The 22,030-nt window shown below is 39.4% G+C and overlaps 1 protein-coding gene across 8 annotated transcripts in view; it reads left to right on the top strand.

Moving 5' to 3' along the window:
- FLT1 (fms related receptor tyrosine kinase 1) overlaps positions 1-22,030 on the top strand; it is a 482,624-nt gene that overhangs the window by 347,820 nt on the left and 112,774 nt on the right. For 3 of the 8 annotated variants that reach the window (XM_083437029.1, XM_083437027.1, XM_083437026.1), the window contains exons 2-3: positions 1,851-1,954; positions 15,158-15,320. The exons of 1 other annotated variant lie outside the window; for it this stretch is intronic. The gene's annotated coding sequence lies outside the window, so the exon portion shown is untranslated. Of the gene's footprint in view, positions 1-1,850; positions 1,955-12,208; positions 12,224-15,157; positions 15,321-22,030 lie in introns of those variants that run through there. 4 more of the 8 variants (XM_083437030.1, XM_083437028.1, XM_083437025.1 and 1 more) reach the window with 2 other exon arrangements.

The following is a 22,030-nucleotide window of genomic DNA, read 5'->3' as shown; positions in this document are numbered from 1 at the left end:
CTTGGTATTGTACCCTGCTTGGAGGTTTTTACAATGAAAAGCGAGTAACAAGTTTTGTGTAATACCAATACACTGTAAAATCAGTAAAGCGGATATTCTTTCTACTAGCCACTCTTAAGCGTCCTACTTCAGTAACTGTTCAAACCTGGGCTGTCAAAAAACAACACAGTTGCATGCCACCTCAATCTCTGTTCAGTGGAGACTGTGGTGCTTTTATGATATATGGTTCATTTTACACACATAACCTGAGCCTACCATGCAGGGGTGCTTAGCATTGACACCCCACAATGCCTTGCTTGTCCCATAGTCATACAGCCTTGGTTGGATGAGAGCAGAAAACAAGCATGGCTCTCCCTCTGGCTTCTCACACACCACTCTATTATTGCTCTCAGGTGAGGGGAAAGGGCCCACCCAGGTATCCTCTGGCACAATAGCCCAATGCTATTTTTCTAGAAAAAGAGGTGCCACAACTCGCAATGAACAACTCCTTTGTTCTCCGAGAATGGTAATGGTGCTCACCTGAGAGGTGCCGGGACGGAGTTCCTGTGAGTTCCCCCCTGGGGGGGGGGGAGTTAAATGCACTTGAGAGACAGTAGAATGTAAATAATTTTTGACGTTTTTAAGGGGGCAGGTATTATTCTGCCTAATCAAATTTGGCGTGACCCAGCCTGAGCAGGTGGAAATATGATTCAGAATTATGAGCCTCAGAAATAAATGGCATTAGTGTGCACACAGTGCATCTGCCTCCACAAAGAAGAACCTCTGTTTAATAAGATGATTCCACTACTGGTTTAAAATAGAGGGAGGGAATCAACATAGTGATAAAACAGATTGCTCCAAGAGCGCAAGCATTTGCCCTTTCCTCCTCCCACGAGGCTCCAATTTTGTACATATGGCATATACCTATAAATCTGCCAGTGTCCACAGGGTAGCTAAATTCAATACTCTCAAAGTCCAGACATGTCTATTGATTATAATTCGTAGAATATGTTCAGAAATCTAACTCTCTTCACCTTTCATCTTCTTTACATTCTTTTTTTTTAAAAAAAATATTTATTAAAATTTAATAGTTACAGAAAAAGAAAAAGGTAGAAAAAGAAAAAAAGAACAATAAACAATTTAACAAGCAATACATCAAAAATAATTATTATTATTATTATTATATAAAAAAACAGATGAAACAATACATCTAAACAACAAGAAAAACAAAACAAATTTAAAAACACATCCAATGTTTCCATATCTTTACCTTTCATTTACTGGTTTCATCAACCTCCTCACACCTCCCTTTTTTGTATTCTAGTTCAATTAGCTATTTCAGCAAATCCTTTCCATCTTTCTCAATTTTTTGTTCTGAAATTTATCTTAACACAATCTAACTTTAAATTTTTCACTTTAACCCCTTAACAATCAGTTTTTACTTAATTCTTTATAACATTTCTGCTAAAACCATATAACTTCATTCCAGCATTCTTCTAACATTCATTAATTTTACAATATTTCTGTAAATATACTTTAATTTTTTTCCAATCTTCTTCCACTGACTCTTCTCCCTGGCCTCGGATTCTGCCAGTCATTTCTGCCAATTCCATGTAGTCCATCAGCTTCATCTGCCATTCTTCCCGGGTGGGTAGATCTTGTGTCTTCCAGTACTTTGCGATAAGTATTCTTGCTGCTGTTGTGGCATACATAAAAAAAGTTCTGTCCTTCTTTGGCACCAATTGTCCGACCATGCCCAGGAGAAAGGCCCATCTCCTTTACATTCTTTCTTGTATAATTGAGAAATGAATCCAGTGGCAGAACCTTTTGTGATTGTTTGACTGATAATATTCTATACTCCAAATTTGTAGGGGACACAGTTGGAAGTGGAACACATTCTCAAACAGTTATTGAATAACCTCTTCCCCATGATCCCATGGCATCTGCTTGACTTTCAGCTACGCTCATTCAGCTTGTAAGTATAGCTCCTTTTCAAACAAGTTTGAGTGGATCAGGGGAATGTATGTTTCTGTTTTATGCATGTTTTCATTCTTTTTGGTTAATAACAGTTTATTTAATGACATATTTTTTAAAAAGAAAGAAAAGAATTTTTATTCACATTGGTGTAGTTAAGGGGTGGGGCAGTGGGCAGCTGCCCCCTAAATAAATCAAAACCAATAAAAATCTGAGGTTCTGCCCACCTAACAAAAGTCTGCCCTCCACTAACAAAAATCCTGGCTATGCCTATGCTTATTCACTAAAAAAATGGAAAGATTAAATTCATTTATTCATTAAATCAATGTGCACTAATACTTGCTGCACCACCTAAATTGCCTTCAATTGTGAACATGAGGAATAGGAAGGCCCACATGCCTATATATATATATATATATATATATTGTCCAGTAGCACCTTAGAGACAAACTAAGTTTGGGACGTGGGTGGTGCTGTGGGTAAAACCTCAGTGTCTAGGACTTGCTGATCGCAAGATTGGCGGTTCGAATCTCCGCGGCAGGGTGAGCTCCCGTCGTTCGGTCCCAGCTCCTGCCCACCTAGCAGTTCGAAAGCACTCCTAAGTGCAAGTAGATAAATGGGTACCGCTTTATAGCGGGAAGCTAAACGGCATTTCCGTGTGTGGCGCTGGTGCTGGCTCGCCAGATGCCGCTTAGTCACGCTGGCCACGTGACCCGGAAGTGTCTCCGGACAGCGCTGGCTCCCGGCCTCTTGAGCGAGATAAGCGCGCAACCCTAGAGTCGGACATGACTGGCCCGTACGGGCAGGGGTACCTTTTAAGTTTGTTCTGGGTACAGTTTAAACTTTCGTGTGCATGCACACTTCTTCAGTTACTGGTACCTGTTTGAAATGGGTCACAATAATTGACTTCATGCAAGAATTCCTGCAACTGCTGTGTTGCATCCCTTCCAAAAAGGGATTATTTACGACCTCAGGGTTGTTGTCACAAACAAGTGGGTCCAGGGTGGACTTTTACAAAAGTAGTTGTATGAGTAAATAAACAAATGTAATTACAATGGAGGAGTAAAGAAGTAAATGAAACTCTTAATAAATGAAAATAATTTATTACATGCACATAATTACAATACATCCCAAAAATGTTTACAACCTTTTCTTAAAAAAAAGTCTTAAAAATGACAAAAAAAGAATTTCATTACCAACTTAAGGATGTGTTTCAAAGGTTGTTTCCAGCAAGAGCTTACACAACAAAATTGGCTCAATAAGTATGCCAGGAAGGACAAGGGACATTAGCTAGTGAGGGTACACAACTTTGCTGCAGGAAGAGCCAGAATTGAATATATGGCTATGGTGGCAATAGCCCCAGAGCTGAATGTGTGGGAAGCTAAAGCAGCAAAGGAAAAAATGAGGCCTGTCTCTACTGCAAAGGGAATTTTAAAGTGATGCCATTAGCACCATGCTCCTAGTCAGTATTCAAAGGACAGATTTGGGAAAGGCAATGCTACACCAGTGTTTTTGCCATTATGGGTCACCCACTATCACTGCCCCTTCTGTGGCTGCTGTGCTTCTTCCCATATAGCTACTAGGCACATTTTCTCCAGCTCCAGTATGGTATATTATCAAAAAATATGTGCTAATAATATTTGACACTTCATTCAATTTTATTTGTCTGAAGGATCCAGAAAAACAACTGCAAAGCAGGAAGTAATTTAAGATTTTTGTCTATATGTTTTAGTTTGTATTTTTCAAGATAATAGTAACTACAAAGGTTCTTATAATTTGATATAGGTAAGTGGGTTTTTTCCCAACTGATGTGATGTAGGATGAACAAAAAGAAACAACTGCGTGTTCCTGTTTAGTGAAACTTCTAGAAAAAAATCAGGCTCGTCACTAAATATATTTATTTATTGAGTGTTTTGGTTTGTTGATGAGGAAATGACTATAGAGATGAAACATTTACATTTCAAAGTTTTTCTTGTAGGATATAGACTGGACACCATCACTACACGTACATTACTGACATCATCTTCATGTTTAGGCTGCATAACAGAAAGGAATGTAGCCTTGTAGTAAAGATTTGGTTTTCCTTTAAAGGCAGACTTCCACACTAGGATAAACTTCTAGACATAAATAGAATAAGATGTTTGCTCCTTTGTTTCAACCAATCTGTGAAATTTACAATTTATTTCTCATCCTTCCTTTAAAGAGTATAGAACAATATATTAAGAAAACAATCCTATTCGTGTTTACTCAAGAGTAAGCCCCACCGTGTTCAGTGGGGTTTACTCTTATGTAAAAGGGTAGGCATACATGTCTGGGAGAAAGCATCATTGAATGTAGTCCAATGGGCAGATCAATCCAAACTATCAAAAGCCAATATAATTTACACCAAGGTAAATTATGCCATTGTAACTCACCTATTTGAAACTCCATTTGGGAGTGGGGCTACTGCCAACTTAGACTTCTTGAGCATAACAGAGGGAAGCTTTACATGTGTTTTCAAATAGCTACAATTATATATAACTATCTATCTATCTATCTATCTATATATATAGTTTGAAAGCACGTCAAAGTGCAAGTAGATAAATAGGTACCGCTCCGGCGGGAAGGTAAATGGCGTTTCCGTGCACTGCTCTGGTTCACCAGAAGCGGCTTAGTCATGCTGGCCACGTGACCCGGAAGCTGTACGCCGGCTCCCTCGGCCAATAAAGCGAGATGAGCGCCGCAACCCCAGAGTTGGTCACGACTGGACCTAATGGTCAGGGGTCCCTTTACCTTTTTTTATCTATAACAGCTAATACTGTACTTAATTTGGTCTTTAATCTATTTGTTGTTCCCTGGCAAGGGGCTTCCCCTACATATTTCCCATTGGTTCTCAACACCTTGCTGCTTTATGCCAGATCAATGAAACGGAAATCAGCTGTTATTCAAAACTTAAGTCAGATCAACCCATTAACCTGGAATGCATAATTGAGACCTGGGTCGTGTGGGTGGTCATGTCTATTGTTACAGATCAAGGATAACGGAGTTTGGGGGTGCAAGGGCACCCATAACTGCTAGTTAGTTAATGTTAGAAACTAATACAGGGATGCGGGTGGCGCTGTGGGTTAAACCACAGAGCCTAGGACTTGCCGATCAGAAGGTCGGCAGTTCAAATCCCCGCGATGGGGTGAGCTCCCATTGCTCTGTCCCAGCTCCTGCCCATCTAGCAGTTCGAAAGCACGTCAAAGTGCAAGTAGATAAATAGGTACCGCTCTGGCGGCAAGGTAAATGGTCTTTCTGTGCGCTGCTCTGGTTCACCAGAAGCGGCTTAGTCATGCTGGCCACATGACCCAGAAGCTGGATGCCGGCTCCCTTGGCCAATAAAGCGAGATGAGTGCCGCAACCCCAGAGTCCGCCACGACTGGACCTAATGGTCAGGGGTCCCTTTACCTTTACTTTCTATAGCTTTATAATAACAATATGATGTCAGCAAAAATAATGGCCACTGGGCACGGAGAATTATCTGGTTTTGATAGTAGTTCAATATGAAAGGAGATTCAGTGGTCATGGGCAGTGCTGAGGACTAGGGTTCCCTCTGGATATACTGCTATTATTCATTGTTGTTATTCAGTGTTTCAAATTGCTTGTCACTCAGTCCTATGAAAGCATACTCAGAAGATAAAAGTCCACTGTGTTCAATGAGGCTTATTTACATAGGACCACAACCTTAAGTAAACTGTTAAGTATGTAGGGCATGATTTTTAATAAAACTGGTGTCATAAACCCTTTGCTTTGTTTTTGCTGTAACAGATTAACACAGCTATTCATCTAGAAATGGTTAATTCATTTCCATAGGTCTGCTTATAATCAAGTTGTTTTAAGTTCTTCACCTATGAATATACATAACCTAATGAAAAGAGATCATCTTCACGGTGTTGTTGTCACATAACAATAGTAATAAAAGTGTATTGTGATTATAGTTATACCTTTATAATGTCAGTGAACACCCTGTTCCACATATATAAACCTCTTCGGGAAAAAGCTTTATCCTGTTGAGGAAAGATTTCTTATACCAAGAATTTGTCAACAGCCATTCATGAACTTGTTAAAGTGAAAGTACTTTTTATTTGCATTCATGAAATAAAATAAACATATTTTCTTTGATCCTTAACCAACCCTTTATTGTTAACTTGCACTAGACTTTTATGTTTCAGTTCTCATTGTACATGTAATTATTTGAAAAGTGATTTTGTTTTAAATTATTTAGCCTTTTCTGAATTTTAGATAAACACAGGCATGTTTTGCTAGCGATTAAAAATACATTTCACCCAACACTGCAGAACGTAGCAAAGATAATAATGTGTAGGCGTCAGTGTGTTCCAAAACAAGACTCTCTGGGGACTCCTTTTAACACACTGCTACGTTAAAATCGTGTTCTGAAAGCCTCAGGAAACCCCTACTCGAACCCACCCTTTCCTGAAACTGGTGAAAGTATTTTTAAAAACACTGGAGTGAAAAAAGGCTACTGCTAAAATATTGCCAAACCAGATTGTTTCATTTAGTTACTGTTACCAGGTTTTTCATCTTTCAATATATTGATAATTCTAGTGTTACCAATAATAATGTTAAATAAAACATTAATGATGTCAGAATACCTCACAGTATAATGAGAAAAGTAAGTTTCCACGACATAGTCTGTGATAACATATTTTAATTATACGTCATATAGTCTTTTCTTTTTTAAAAAATTACATTTTCATAGAATTGTAGAGTTGGAAGGGGCCCCAAATTTCATACTATCCAACCCACTACAATGCAGGAATCACAAGTAAAGAATCCCGACAGATGGTCATCCATGCTCTGTTTATAGACCTTCAGTGAATGAGATTCCACCACCTTCTGAGGTAATCCATTCCTCTGTCAAACTTCTCTTACTGTCAGAAAGGTATTCCTAATGGTTAGTCGGAATCTCTTTTCTTGTAATTTGAATCTATTCAATCACTATTCATTGACGCTACCTGTAGCATCTTATTCAGTTCTGGTGTTTTTACCTCATTCAGCAACTTGCAGCTTTATTCTTCTTTTACTGCCGTATTGGATTCGATCCAGATTTGCAATGCAATCCTAACCGTTTCTACTCAGATGCAAGCTTTATTGAATTCATTGTGGTATATTCCCAGATAAGAATGCTGAATATAATAGCCCTGCTGGATCAGGCCAGTGGCTCATTTAGTCCAGCTTCCTGTTCTAACAGTAGCCAACCACTCTCCTTTCCTGCAGTTTACAGCAACTGGTATTCAGAAGCATAATGGTGGTAGAACAATAGTCATTGTGGTTAATAGCCATTGGTAGCTTAGTGTTCATGAATTTGTGTAATCCTGTTTAAAAGCCATCCAGGTTGGTTGCCGTCGCTGCCTCATGTGAGGGCAAATTCTATAGTTTAACTATGCATTGCGTAAATAAGTACTTCCTTTTGTCTGTTCTGAATTGTCCACATTCAGCTTCTTTGGATGTCCACAAGTTCTAGTGTTATGAAAGAGACAGAAAAAAACTAATCCACTTCCATTGTGCCATGCATATTTTTAAAAACTTCTATCATGTTACCTCTTTCTCACCTTTTCTTGAAACTTAAGATGTTCCAAACACTTCATCCTTTGTTCATAGGGGAGTTTCTCCAGCCGCTTTATCATTAATTCCATTTTTAAACCTTTTTCAATTCTACAACATCCTTTTTGAGGTGAGGCAGCTAGAACTGGAAATGGTATTTCAAATACAGTTGCAGAGTAGAGGTGGGGTTGCAGCCTTAGTCATATTTATGCTTCAGGTAGATTCATTGAAATTAGTGGAACAATTCCATTGATTTCAATGAGTCTACTCTAAGCATGATTAAGTCTGGATTCATTTATTCTTCAATCAAAAGTTTTAATTATTTCTTATACCCCTCCTTTCAAGAAGCTTCCTTCAAGAAGTGGTAGATATCTACTCCTCACAATAAGGTGACGTAGGTTAGATAGAGAGAAAGCAACTGGGCTAAGGTGAGTTGTAGCTAGTGGCTGAGTGAGGATTTTAATCCTGATCTCCTGTGTTCATAGTCTGACTAATACATCGTATGTAAATGATTGTAAGTAAATTATTTCATTTAAGACAAGGTTCCGCATGTGACGTTAACATATGAGAGTGCTGGAGGTGAAATAGTTAAAACAGTTAAATAGGTACCCAATCAGAACCCAGGGAGGTGGAGTCAGAGGGACTATAAAACCAGCTCTGGGAGGGGCGAAGGGGGGAGTTCGTTGGGAGTTGGGTGGTTGGTTGGAGTGGAAGTGAATTTGGATAGAGTCTGGGGGTAGGTTGAGTTTGTGTAGCGAAATAAGCTGAGTCAGGAACAGTTAGGAGCTAGGAAGACAAGTAAATATCTGAGGGGTAGTTTAGTGAGTGGGAGCAGGTAGCAGATGTTATAGGTCTGGATAGGCAGCCCATGCTTGTAATTGACTGAGACCATTTATGAAACCACACACTTGTTAAACTGCAATAAATAAACAGAAGCTTATGTTCCAATTTAACCCTGACTGGACTACGTATTTTACCAGGTAGGGCCTGGGTGGTGGCAGCGAGAAATAAAGTGGTGGCACAGGGATCAATAGACGGTGAAACGTCCGGGGAACCTGTGTTATTGCCACACCGCACAGACAGCATATTTGCACAAAGCAGATTCCGTGCATCAGAGAGGAACCAGGAACAAATGAAGTTCACTCCACCAAGACACCTGCCTTGAAACCAAAATACTGGGAGCGTAATATTTGCAAATGATCACCAGAGGGTGCTCAGTGGCTAAGTGTGCTTGACCTTTGACAATGCTAACTGTGCCTGCTGAGAATGCTGCTGCTGTTTCAGCACCACGTTAGATTATACAGGTCTTTTAATTGTATTCTATGAATGTAAAAATGTTGTAGATCAGAAACATTGAGATCTAGAATATGTGTAGATAGAAAAGTACATGAAATACAGTATTTTAGGGCCAAACTAAATATGACATGGGAGAGGCATTGTGTCCCTGGTGTTTGTTTTGTTGCTAAAAACATCTCTGTGGGACTCTGGTGCTGGGGAAAGAGGTCTAATCCTTCTCTCCCAACCTGCACCATGGCCTAATCTTAATTGCCCTTGTAAAGCTGCTGTTCTCCTTATCGTGGGAAACATAAAGCACTCATATTATGTTTTCCTCGTAACAGCTTCAGTCAGGGTTGCAGAAAAGGTGGGCAGAAAGAATTAGATCTCCCTCCAGGGCCACAGCCCTGATTCAAATGTCATCTTTCTGATTCTCTTTCAGCAAAAGAAAAAGATGTGTCCTGTTTAGTTTGACCATGAAGGAATATATATATAACTGAGGTCCTGGGGAACAATGCATTAAACAATATGATATGCAAAATAGTAACAATATGTGGGTGTCGTGCCTTACCTAAGCTTGAACCATGAGTCTTCCTCAAATGAGGACCCTGATAACACAAAGTATGAAGACCTTTTGGGGCCTTAATGAAATTAATTTCATTGAACTGTTACATTTTTTCATATTGTAGAATATAAAATAAAATGCAGTAATATATTTATTGCCAATAAAGGTCAGAAATACACACATTGGCTCTGTTATGCAGCCTGATGCTCAGGGACTATTAAGACAACATAATTCGTGGATACTGAATCCACTACCTGTCTGGCAATGTTGTTGCAATTTTTTTTTGTCGTAATGTACTTTAAATTCTTTACATCTGGTGTTAGGCTGAAAAGAAGACTTGAAATTCACATTAGCAGTGGATCTTTTCCTAGTTTTCCATTCATCTCTGCCAGTGCATCCTCATCCAGTCCCACACAGTCAATGCTGGCTTTCTACCCTGGATCACCTTCAAAGCATCTGACAACTGCAAAGGTTTTGAAGATACACATTCATTGTTTATTTTCAATATTCATTCTTAATTACATGGAAACCAGCAGCTCATTTTTTTCTTAAGCTAAGTCAGGCTCATACTGTCCTAAATATGTAAGACTAATGTGGTAATCTCTTATTCTCCTTAGACAGTTGACTTACACTTTGTCTCACTATTTTCTGTCAATTAGTAAAATTGTTTGTGTTTTCAATTTTTTATATAAAATATAGTAAATGCTCCCAATATTCATGTTCAACCTGTATATGTACATTTTTAAGAATCCCAATCTGTTTCTGAGTGCTGTCTGCTTTCTCCAGTCTGTGCTTCTGGAGCATAATACTGGCAAATCTAAAACTGGTTATAACTTCCTCCATTTTGGAGGAAGCACATGCATTTTCCAGGCTCAGAAATCCCTCCAGGGTAGATTAAGTTGGCCAGATTATAGGCAGATATATCAAGGGGCTTTTATGCAGGGCAATTTATAAAGTTTGATTATTTATTTATTTAACAATTTATAAACTATTTCCCAGCAAATATATTTGAAGCCGTGTACAATGAAGGAAAAGTCTGTAACAATTTGATTTTTCTGCCAGAATTGGGTACAATGTTCAGGCACGGCCACCTCTTCTGAGGAAATGAAGCTTGCCAAATTTCAGACCAATAGCTTCAATTGTTCTCTCCAAAGGGCAGACTTTATCATTTTGGGGTGGGTACAATAAGAATCATATCCTCTAGATACATGGGGTAGAGGAAATGTCACTCCTTGGCAATGACTCTTTTACCACCAAGGCTTGTTGCTATGGGGTGGGCTTCTGTTCCTCCTCTCCATAGATTTTTGGAGATACAATGGAGACTTCTTCATGAACTTGCATAGAAACAGACATGTAGCTAGGTAAGTTTTTCATTCCTCCCTCAGATCACTATGAGTGCCCTGGGAAAATAATTACAGTGGTACCTCAGGTTAAGAACTTAATTCGTTCTGGAAGTCCGTTCTTAACCTAAAACTGTTCTTAACCTGAGGTACCACTTTAGCTAATGGGGCCTGCCACACCGCTGGCACACGATTTCTGTTCTCATCCTGAAGCAAAGTTCTTAACCCGAGGTTCTATTTCTGGGTTAGAGTCTGTAACCTGAAGTGTCTGTAACCCGAGGTACCACTGTATTGTGATTTAACAGCTGGATCTGTCTGTCGAAACAGAAGATTACTCATTTTCTCAGGGTGTTTCCCAAATCAGCTTGATTTCATTTCTCATGAGGAAAAAACAGACATGGGTTTTTTCTTTAGAAGCATAAGCCACAGAACTACTCAGAAGCTTAAGGAGTCCTTCATCTGCCTCAAGACACTTTGCAATCTGATTTGGGAACATGGTAATTTCCCTCAAATCACCCTAATTTGCCTCATAATTTGTGGTACACCCAAAGCCAATGTATACCCTTAGTAAATGCCCATTTGCTTCAAATTCACACAATCAGTTTTAATTATTCAGATACTTATTTTCATTGTGAAAATGTTTTTAAAATAATTTTGACTAATAACTTTCACTAACAAGTAACATTTAATAATTCAATAACAGCAATTTAAGAGACATTAACTAATAATGTGGTTGCTTATAATTTTTGTAGGTTTCATTCCTGATTTCCAAAATGATTCCAGATACCTTAATGTACCTGAGCCAAAGGCTTTAACAGCAATGAAAGAAACACAGATTCAAATATTTAAAACTTTTAAAGTTCAAAACTATTGTATATTTTGAAGTATTCTAATAACTAAACTAAATGAATTGCAGTTTAGAAATAATCATAGTTATACAGACACTTAATTCTTGCTGACTCATTTATTGGAGGGGATGTTAAAACTGGGATACTTCCATAAGAGATAAAAATATGAAATGTAGTACACATAGTTCCAGACACTATGCCATAATTACTAGGGAAAAATGTGGTTTTGTCTTTTGATCAAAATGTGGGACACAGAGCCTACAGGTGTGCCTCTTACTTTAAGAAAAAGGGTTTAGGCATGGATCCTAAACAAGTGTATTAGTTTAAGCCTTATTGAACACAGTGCAGCTTACATCCTGGTCTAAGTAAACATGTATGATTTCTCTGATAGATAGATGCTGTTGAATATAGAGGTTATTCAGCATTCATGAGTAAAGATGGTGTTCATTCTGGTGCATTTAAGTGGAGTGATTTAGTCAAAAGAAGGGATAATGAAGCAAACAAGTTACAAGTCCTATTGAGGACAGATAAGAATTGATAGAGCCTGAAGAAGAGTGAGCAGAAGTGACATGAATGTGATAAATAGAAGATAAAACCTTCATGACAAATGCCATCAGTTTTTTACAAATGAAAAATATTTTACAGTTTCTAACCCGGTAGGAGATTTATTGCTTTTCAGACATTATTACCTTGGTTTAAGAACAGCTTAGTTTATGAACAATTTGGATTAAGAACTCTGCAAACCCAGAAGTAGGTGTTTTGGTTTGTGAACTTTGCCTTGGAATAAGAACCTGTTTTGCTTCCTGTTGAGTGTGTTCCATTTGTAAATTGAGTCCCCTGCTGCTATGGGAAAGCACACCTTGGTTTAAGAACACTTTGGTTTAAGAACAGACTTCCGGAATGGATTAGGTTCATAAACCAAGGTACCACTGTATTTGGCATGCAGTAGTTACAGAAGGGTATATCTGTGGAGCCTTGTTCTTCTAACATGGACACGTGTAGCAGAAGATGTATATTAAGGTGGATGTGGGAAATTAGGTAAGTGATAAAGGACTGGGCATCTTGAGTTTTTAGGGTGCAAATCTCTGCTTATATTACAGAGAACAAGACAGGGCAGTAAATGTGTCCTCATTTTAAAACAATATGTTTAAATTATACTTCTCTGTACATCAACGTGCATGGGTCACTTCTGTTTTGTTCTTTCCCATACTAAAAAACTACACTAAAAAGCCAAAGTAAACTACATAATGCTATCATCCTTTCGTCTTTAATAAGACAGTGCTGTTTTTTTGGAAAATATAGAGCCAGCTATTAGTCTCCTGCGGATTCTTTGAGGTCTACTGGAAGGGTGTTTGGGATATCTTCTAAATGTTATTGGATAAAAGCTGAGACTAGATATCCCACTGTTTTTAAAGAGCATGCTGAGGCAAACCACTGTTAAGTTGTGCAAGACTGCACATTTCTTTATTCTCATTTCTCAGCTCACATCCTGAAACACATATGGTCAGTGTTTTTGTTTTGACTCTTTCTGATGATTTTTTTAAAAGAAAACTAATGTGAGAGAATACTTTAAATGATCTAATCTTTGTTTAAGGGTATTTTGCATGTGAAAGAAGGAAAATGTAGACATGCTGAGGGGTGTTCTAACCATTCACATCAATATTCACTGACACATCTTCACCAATACCCAGATAATACTTTTAAAGAAACAGTGATTGCCTAGTATAACAGGCAAAGGTGTCTCTCCTCCAGGTTGTGCAGTGGGCTCTGTCACTGCTGAGACGACAGCTGTACCTGTCAATAGTGTGGGCAGCTGGGAAGGCAGCAATGTTCCCACCATGTTAGAAGAGTCCCACTGAGTTTAGTGGAACTTTATGTTAGGACAATAGGTATAGGAGTGCAAGCTTAATCTTCCAGTCTAATGTTACTCATATTTCACAGACTTCCATCTTTAGCATCTCTCTAAAAGGGGTATGTGAGTTAGGGTTAGATTTCTTCTAGACATGTTGGACTATGAAGAGAGCATAGGGTTTTGTCAGAGAATTAATCAGAATAATCTAGGTAAAACGGCCAATCCTTTCTACAAGCCCAAACTAGGCAATGTTTTTGGGGTTCTCTACTTCAGCAATGAGAAGAGAACTCTATGATTTGAGAATTGTTGTCCAATAGAACTATTTAAACAAGTACCGGTATTCTCAGAAAGGATATAATCTATTATAACATGGTTCTGAAAGCTTTGAAACATATTTGAAACAGTATATCAAAATTCTCAAGACCCATAAAGACCCAAATTAATAATGATCCGCTGCTGCAACATGCATACAGTGCAGTGTATTTGTTATATTGCCGTGCATTGTGACTTCACAATCCTAACTATTTATGATGTACCAATAAAATGCTTGACATATTCCCATGAATTTACAATGACAGTGAGATGAGGTAGAACTCAGATGTAGAACATAGTGAAGTGGAAGGTTCTGAAGGGTGAAGCAGTGGCGGAACTTCATGCTCCGGCACCGGGGGGGGCAGAGTGCAGGCAGGGGCGGGGCTGGCGTGCGTCCTGGGAGCAGGGTGTGCTGCCCGCAGGGGCGTGGTGCACCGCCTGTGGGGGCGTGGCGCCCAGTGCGGGCGGGAAAGCAGCCGCGATGGAACCCCACTGGGATGCGCTGCCGGGGGCGGAGCGCTCCCCCCGCACTCCTCTTCCTCCAACAATGGGGGGAAGATATTTTTCTCAGCATCAGGAAACCAATGTAGCACTCCTGCCTTAAAATAGGAGTCGCAAGTCTAAATACATACCTTGGGATGAAGTAGCTTCGGGATGAGTATTTTTGGGTTGCGCTCTGCGGCGACCCGGAAGTAACAGAGCGCGTTAACTTCCGGGTTTCGCCGCATGCGCAAATGCTCAAAATGACGTCACATGCATGTGTGGAAGCGACAAATCGAGACCTGCCGGCGCGGGTTGCGTTCGCTTTAGGGTGCGAACGGGCCTCCGGAACGGATCCTGTTCGCATCCAGAGTTACCACTCTACTGTTCTTTGTTTTAATTTATGTGGTTCCACTTCTTGATTTCACTGTTGTATTCATGACTTCACATTCATTACCAGTACTGCACCTACTGTATTTTTAAATTTTTCTACTAATGCAAAAAGTAGAATACTTTAAAGTAAACCTTTTTTACATACAGTGGTACCTCGGGTTAAGTATTTAATTCGTTCCAGAGGTCTGTACTTAACCTGAAACTGTTCTTAACCTGAAGACCACTTTAGCTAATGGGGCCTCCTGCTGCTGCTGTGCCGCTGGAGCACGATTTCTGTTCTCATCCTGAAGCAAAGTTCTTAACCCGAGGTACTATTTCTGGGTTAGCGGAGTCTGTAACCTGAAGCGTATGTAACCTGAGGTACCTCTGTACTGCAAAATGCCTTCATAAAGTTTAGATCCATTGCTTATGGGCAGAATAAATGAAAGCAAAGAATGATCTGGTTGCCACACATATTTTCCTTTAGAAAGCTTAAAGTGACTTATATATCCAGATGCCGTTCAGATCTACGTTTGTACAGCCTGGCTAACTCTACAACATCTGTGTCTTCTAGATTCTGCTGTTGGGTAATTCATTATTAGGAGCAACCAAAAAGTCCCCAAGATATGACAAGCTTCCAAGTTCTCTAGAACTCTTTATCAGGCAAGAAGTTGCATATGTTGTGGTGAAATGAGGGAGATTTCCAGAACGATTCAGCTAGATATTGCTACCTTAAGGTCAGCTTGTAGGCATATCTTTTGGCGCCAGGGAATGTTATTGTTTTGGTTACTATGTTATGTATTTTTGTGTTTTTATATTGTAAACCGCCCTGTGATCCTGGGACGAAGGATGGTAAATAAATACATACAGTAAATAAATACATATATAATTGCATTATTGGCATAGACATTTGCCTCATGGCTACAGCATCTTGACAAATCTTTCCTCTGCCTCCTATGCTTTCCTCCTCCACCAACTGTACTGATCATAAGCTTTAAAGTAAATCTTATATTGCACCATTTAAAAATAAAACACAGATGGGGTTGCGTTAGAGAGGGAGAAACTGCATGTCTTTTTCTCAGTTTTTCTTTGCATCATGCCCACAAAAATGCCACATGCTTCATGACTCACTATAACAGAGGCTGACGTTTCGCTTCATTTTAAAAAAATGTGTCTGTCTCATGAATAGGGACTTAACGCACCCACTCATCATCCCACACCTCTTCACTAGCATAGTGCAATCTCAGTGGCCCAGTGGTATTTTTTGTAGGAATGAAATTCCTAATTTCTGCTGCATTCAACATTTCCCCCAATTCTAAACTGTAGTATTTTTTATTTTTTTACCATTTCCAGCAAATAATCTACTTTGTTAACACAATGTTCTTGTCAATTCCGAGGAACTGCAATTCTTCTCCCCACATGATCTGCCAGGGTCATGTTGCATTGCATTTTGGAAATAAGAGACGAAAATAATAGTTTACTCGTAGATTGGCCAGCAAACACAAGATACAACAAACAACATTAAACTTCTAAAACTATTGTTAATATAACAATGGCTTGCAAATTAGAATAACACAGTAAATAAGGGTGTGCACAATGAATCAAGCAGTTAAATTGCCTTAATTAGCATATTCCAGCAGTAAACTCATATTTAACAAAAAAAAAAATGATTAGGTAATATGTTGCATTTTTTAAATTACATGGATGTGGAGCTTAGAAACATGCATTTTTTTACTATGATATTGTAAACTTATTTATTAGATTATTAGCCTTAAAACATTGTACTAGACACCAAGATTCCCTTTGTACCAAACTTAGAATATACCAGTTACCCACAATGAGTGATTGTTGTTGTGTTCAAAATGGTATGTTCCATGCATCAAATGGTGAATTGTACCCAAAGGTGTTGTTACTTGCTTACTTATTTGCCATTTCACCTTTTTTTTGTATGGGTTGTTATCATAGTCAGTTTTGATTTCTTTTTCTATGGAGTTCTGTTTCAGGGAATGATCTAGATCTATGAATATAGATAGGAGATTTTCTTTAAGACTGTCTCCATCTTTCTTAAGCTGGTGAGCAGAGGAGCTTATTCAATGCATTTATATCCCATCTTTTTCTCCAAGGAGTACATGGTTCACCCCCTCCATTGGTGCCTGTGGCAGCCCTGTGAGGTAGGTTAAGAGCCTGTGACTGGCCCAGGGTAGCCTGGTGGCCTTTGTGGCTGAGTGGGGATTTGGGCCCTGATCTCCCAGGTCCTGGTCCTAGCTTCCTAGAGTTATTCTGATATGGGGTAGCTATTTAAATTAAGTAGGCAAATAAATATGGGGAAAGCAAAATGTCACATAGAAAAGGATCTGGAATATTTTCCTTGAAGCCTGAATTTGTCTTATTTTGGATTGTTTTATATGATGTTTTAATGTGTAATAAACTGCTCGGATATTTTTTCTTTAAAATATAAAGCAGCATAGAAATAAAATAATAATAATAATAATAATAATAATAATAAAAAATAATAATAAAAAATCAGCAGCCTTAATGCCATGTTTGAGCAGCTCAGGGCTACATCTTTGTTTTTGGCATGTGTTTAAAACAATCCATTAGTATTATTAAGTAATTCACTAATGGCTCCTTGTTATCTTGGAAAAAAGTGAAATGTGGAGTGCAACAGAATTGTGTCCTGGATCTGTTGTTTTTCAGTGTCTTTATAAACGACTTGGATTAAGGAGTTGAGGGAATGCTAATCAAATATGCAGATAGCACAAGCTAACAAAATGAATTTCAGTGGGGACAAATGTAAGGTTCTGCACTTAAACAGGAAGAACCAGCTGCACCAATATAAGATGGGAGACACCTGGCTTGCCAGTAGTACATGTGAAAAGGATCAAGGGGTCTTAGACATGAGTCAGCAGTGTGATGCAGCAGCAGCAGCAGCAGCAGCAGCAGAAAAAAAACCCAGATGCCTGTGCGAAACCCTCAAGCAGGATCTGAGCGCAAGAGCTCTCTCCCCTTCATGGTCTCCAGCAACTGTTATTTGGAAGCATTCCTGCCTCCAGCTGTGGAGACAGAGAGTACCCATAGTGGCTAGTAGCCAATGATAGTCTTTACCATGAATTTATACAGTCATTTTTTAAAGCCATCTAAGTTATTGGCCATCACTGCCTCCTATGGGAGCGAGTTCCATACTTTAACTTTGCAGTGAGTGAAGAAGTGCTTTCTTTTATCTGTCCTGAATTTTCCAACTTTCTGCTTCTTGGATATCCATGAGTTCTAATGTTAAACAAGATAGAGAAGAGCTTTCTCTATCCACTTCATGCCGTGCATAATTTTGTAAACTTCTATCATGTTGCCTCTTACTCACCTTTTCTAGTCTAAACTATAAAGTCCCAAACACTGCAGTCTTTCTGCACAAGGGAGTCACTCCATCCTCTTCATCATTTTGGTTTCCCTTTTCTGAACTTTTCCCCCACTTCTACAATATCTTTTTTGAGGTGAGGTGACCAGTACTGCACACAGGTTTCCAAATGTCTTTGCACCGTAAAGTTGTATAGTGGCATTATGATATCAATAGTTCATTTTCAATTCCTTTCCTAATGATCCCTAGCGTGGAATTTGCCTTTTTCACAGCTGGCACACACTGGGTCTGTCAGTGCAAGCATTTCAATCCTCCCTCTCCTTCACTGCACACTGTTCTGTAGGTTGTTCTGATCCCCCCCAAACCGGCAAGGAGGGGGCATGTGGGGGTAGCATTGCGGGGATCACTGTTGTGCTAAGAGAGGTCTTTGTGTAGGCTTCTGCTGATGATACCCATTCCTTGAATCTGGCCTAATATGTTCACCTAAAGTGTAAATTTTACAGGTGTTTGGAAACATGTAGGTACATTTATCAGAACCAACTGTTATTTTTTCACTTACAATGTGGGAAATGGATCTTAGACAGTGAAGTCAAACCCCAAAGGTGAAATTGGGTTGCAGTCCCGTTCTGTCCCATTCCACTGCTACTCTGTCCCATTCCACCCCTGCCCTGCTCTGCTCTGCTCCTGCCCCACACCCTTTCAGCATCGAAAAGAGTGGGTGTATCAGTGGGTGTATGCATGCTGATCCTGCACAAGCGGGGAGGTGCCTGTATACACTTACCTGGGAGTATGTTTCAGAACTTTATAGGTTTATGTATTTCTGAGCAGGTATGTATGAGATTGTACTGTTAATGTTTATTTTAGAGCATTGGGAGTACAGTCATACCTCAGGTTACAGATGCCTCAGGTTGCGCGTTTTCGGGTTGCATACCACGCCAAACCCGGAAGTACCAGAACAGGTTACTTCTGGGTTTCGGCGCATGCACAGAAGCGTCGAATCGCGACTCGTGTGTGTGCAGACATGGTGCTGCTGGTTGCAAACACTGCAGGTTGCAAACGTGCCTCCCACACAGATCACGTTTGCAACCCAAGCGTCCACTGTATGACTATATTAGTGGCTGCTTCAGCTTTAGACTAGGGCAGATTATCCTCTCCAGATAATGTTGGTCTACAACTCTCATCAGCCCCAACTGGCATAGACAGTGGTCAAGGATGATAGGAGTTGTGATCCCAACAATATCTGAAGGACACCACATTGGCTACTCAGGATTAAGGTGTATTCTCCACTTTTGATCCTTGGAACTTGTGTGCATGTGCACGCACGCACACTCACTCAATATCTCACACTCTAAAAAGTTCCTTGTTGCCTGCAGTGGCCTATTTTCACAGGCATCATTTCTTACCATAGCTTTGTTAAAAAGACAATAGATTCTTGTGTCAGTCTTATTGGCACCAGTTTTGTATAATACAGGAAACACCATTTCCTTTTAGGGCTGGAAAATTAACTTGGATCATGCTTTTCCCTTTTTATTGCTAATCAGGACACACCCCGGGAAACCTGGCTTTCTGATTCTGGAAAAGGAACGGGAAGCAGCATCAGCATTCATTTTATATCCTATTTTTTCTGAAAATGCCTTACTCTTTTACCATTGAGGGCAGTGACTTGAAGAAAGTGTATCTAACAACCTAATCCTATATGAATGTACATGGAGGAAGGACTTTGCTTAATTATCACTATATAACTGTGTTGAAGGACTACTTCAGCCATTACAATTTACTACTTAAGCTTGCTATCTAGGTTCTAACAACTGGTGGGCAACTTCAGGCCCTTGCTCCGGCTTCTAAGGGTACTTTATTGTTAAACTGGACTTGGAGCAGACAGCCAGTCAAACAAACAAATGAACAAAGGACACCTTCAAATAAACAACTGTCCTCTGAAAACCATTAAAATGGATGAATGTCCTCTGTTAATGTGGGACACATGGCCACCATAGGAGAAATATTTCCCCCCACTATTCATTGTGATGTCATTGCGATTGATTTTATCTTTATCCCTCTGAGCAGAGTTTTGTTCCTCCATAAAAGGGCATGTAAGCTTGGAGAAAAACCAGACTAAAACTGAAAAAGTCAGTAGACACCCCTCTCATTTCTGTCTTGGATAATGATCTGCTGGATCTTGCTTTCCTGGGCTTGGAAAACACAAGGGACTTTCTGACTCAGTTGGTGGAAACAACGTGATTGCTTTATTAAAGTACAGTTCTACTTCCCACTTTGAACTGAATGCACAATAAGAAGTTAAACTCTTCCTGTCATCATAAGATTCTGCTTTATATTTTCAAAGGAAGTTAAACATTGGGAAAGGAACAGCAAGCTTAAAATAGATATTTCAGTTTCCAGTATAAAATCATATTAATATGTGGATAACTAACTTAATAGCAGATTCTAAGCAACTATTTTCAAAAACCAGAAATTTCTATAATGAGCCAGAATTACTTTTCTAATACAGGCAAGGCTGATTTAGGCATGTCCAAATGATGTGTGATCATGCACGCATGCATGGTGCCAAACCCGGAAGTAGCCCCAAAACATCATAAAGATGTCACAAAAAGGGGTGGGGTGGGCTTACATGTGCTCTGCCAACATGTGCAGAGGCCTGGAACATAACCCCCGTGCAAAACAAGGATTGTCTGTAGTTAACTCCCCACTCCTCACTTTATGAACATAACAGTATTTGGGTGAAAAAATGCTTTGTTGTTTTCTGCGTGAACACATGGGTTTATTTCTTTATTTTACAATTTTATTGTAATTTTAAATGGAACAACACACAACTAAAACTAATAACTATTAATATAACAAATCAGATACAAATATTACTATTTTTCAGTCTGAGTGGCTGAATGTCACTTCTACTAAGTAGTTAATGAGCCACATATACTGGAAATTCATCATACAGAGGAAATACTTGCAATCCCCATTGCAAATGGGCATATTTCAATCTTTTGGCAAAGGGTAAACACACACTGACCTTGTTTGAATGTCAGCTATGGCTTAGCATTCAGTGTTTGAGTCTTACGCTCATGCATGTCTCCCCACTCCTCCAGTGCAGCCATAGGAAAGCGATTGGAAGCTTTACTTAGGTTTTCAAATAGCTACAATTACTGTATAGATAACTATCTATCTATAACAGCTAATACTGTACTTAATTTGGTCTTTCATCTATTTGTGGTTCCCTGGCAAGGGGCTTGCCCTACATATTTCCCATTGGTTCTCAACACCTTGCTGCTTTATGCCAGATCAATGAAACGGAAATCAGCTGTTATTCAAAACTTAAGTGTCAGATCAACCCATTAACCTGGAATGCATAATTGAGACCTGGGTCATGTGGGTGGTCATGTCTGTTGCTATAGATCTAGATCTAGGATAACAGAGTTTAGAGGTGCAAGGGCACCCATAACTGCTAGTTAGTTAATGTTAGAAACTAATACATGGTTGAATTTAGATAATATTTGGAGTATTGGAGAGAAGATGCAGATGTTATATTTCAAATATGGGCTGAACCAGGGGTTTGGACTAGATGACCATTGGAGTCCCTTCCAGCTCTACAATCCTATGAATCTAGGGAGACTCCAGTTAGACTGTTTTATTGGATCACCTTGTTTTGTTTTATACTGTTTTTATTTATTTTCATGATGCAGAAGGAATCACCTTGTTGACCACCTGTGACCTTGTCCATCTTTGCTTGTTGAATCAGTACTTCCAGTGTACTGGATCCAGTATACCTGAATATGAAGTAGTAGATACCTCTTTTAGAGAGGGGATTTACCTGTAAGTGGCAGTGGTACAGACTTTATTGAAAACATCTTAATCAGACCCTTCTGGCTATATTATCTCTCCGTTTCATATCTGGGCAGGGTATGTGAACGTGTGGTGGTGAGGTTGTGGATGAAACTGATTATGTAGATCCCATCCAGTCTGGCTTTTGGCCTAGTTTGGGGTGGTGATATAGAAATTGCCTTGATTGCCATAGTGGGTGACTTGCACTGTGAGAAAGATAAAAATGTAGCCTCATTGGTTCTGCTTGGTGATCTGGCACTG

Source organism: Podarcis tiliguerta, assembly GCF_965153285.1.
Source record: "Podarcis tiliguerta genome assembly, chromosome: 4".
Classification (NCBI taxonomy): Eukaryota; Metazoa; Chordata; class Lepidosauria; order Squamata; family Lacertidae; genus Podarcis; species Podarcis tiliguerta.
Note: the sequence above shows the minus strand (reverse complement) of the source record. Positions and strands in the feature narration are given on the sequence as shown.